The sequence below is a fragment of the Myotis brandtii genome, unplaced genomic scaffold (genome assembly GCF_000412655.1).
Source record: "Myotis brandtii unplaced genomic scaffold, ASM41265v1 scaffold122, whole genome shotgun sequence".
Classification (NCBI taxonomy): domain Eukaryota; kingdom Metazoa; phylum Chordata; class Mammalia; order Chiroptera; family Vespertilionidae; genus Myotis; species Myotis brandtii.
The window spans coordinates 1,902,379-1,903,500 of NW_005354255.1; the positions used below are offsets into that span (position 1 = coordinate 1,902,379).

Genomic DNA, 1,122 nt, shown 5'->3' on the forward strand with positions numbered 1-1,122 from the left:
ATGATTCCCAGAGGGAAGGGGGGGGGGGGCAGGAAGAGATTAGACAAAGATCTTATATGCATGTATGCATTATTTATGGACACAGACAATAGGGTGCTGAGGGCCTGGGGCAGGGTGGAAACTGGGTGGAGGGGAGCTATGGGGGGAAAAAAGGGGGACATCTGTAATAATCTCAACAATAAAGATTTAAAAAAAAAATGATGAATAGCAAGGACCTACAACCAAGATTACCTAGCAAAGCTATCATTTAGAATTGAAGGTCAGATAAAAAGGCTCACAGACAAGAAAAAGCTAAAGGAGTTCATCACTACCAAACCAGTACTACATTAAATTTTGAAGGGTATTCTTGAAGGAGGAGAAAGGAGGAGAGAGGAGAGAGGAGAGAGGAGGAGGGAGGGAGGAGGAGGAAGAGGAGGCGGCGGCAATAAATACATATCTATCAACAATTAAATCTAAAAATAAAAATAAACAAACAAGAAATCTAATAAAAAGAATCAGAGGCATGGAAACATGGAACAGACTAACAAATCTCAGAGGGAAGCGGGGTGGAGGGGTTGGAAAAGACTAACCAAAGATCTTACATGCATATATGCATTACCTATGGACACAGACAATAGGGTGGGGAAGGCTTGGGGCAGGGGGCAGGAACTGGGTGAAGGGGGGCAATGGGGAAAAAAAAGAGGGACATCTGTAATAATCTCAACAATAAAGATGACAGAAAAAAATACTGAGTCTTGTAGCTGTCACAAGCCTGACCAGTGTTGCTCAGTGGTTGAGCATTAACCTAGGAACTAGGAGGTCCCAATTTGATTCCTGGTCAGGGCACATGCCTGGGTTGTGGGCTCCATCCCCAGTAGAGGGTGTGCAGGAGGCAGCCAATCAATGATTCTCTCTCATCGTCTCTTTCTCCCTCTTTCACCCTGAAATCAATACACACACACACACACACACACACACACACACACAGACTGAGTAGCCAGGTTATTATGACCACCTGACGTTTGTAGGCAAATTAGCTATAATTTCACACTGAAGTTGCTAGAGGGCCAGACCATTATAAATAGGAAAGCAGGTTGTTTACCACGACAGAAGTGATTTTTTTCTGAAGATATGGGTAAACAA

At 43.7% G+C, this 1,122-nt stretch overlaps 1 pseudogene; it reads left to right on the forward strand.

The window, feature by feature from the left end:
• Positions 1-1,110: 1,110 nt before the first annotated feature.
• The window catches only part of LOC102249469, a 3,327-nt pseudogene continuing 3,315 nt past the window's right edge, over positions 1,111-1,122 (forward strand).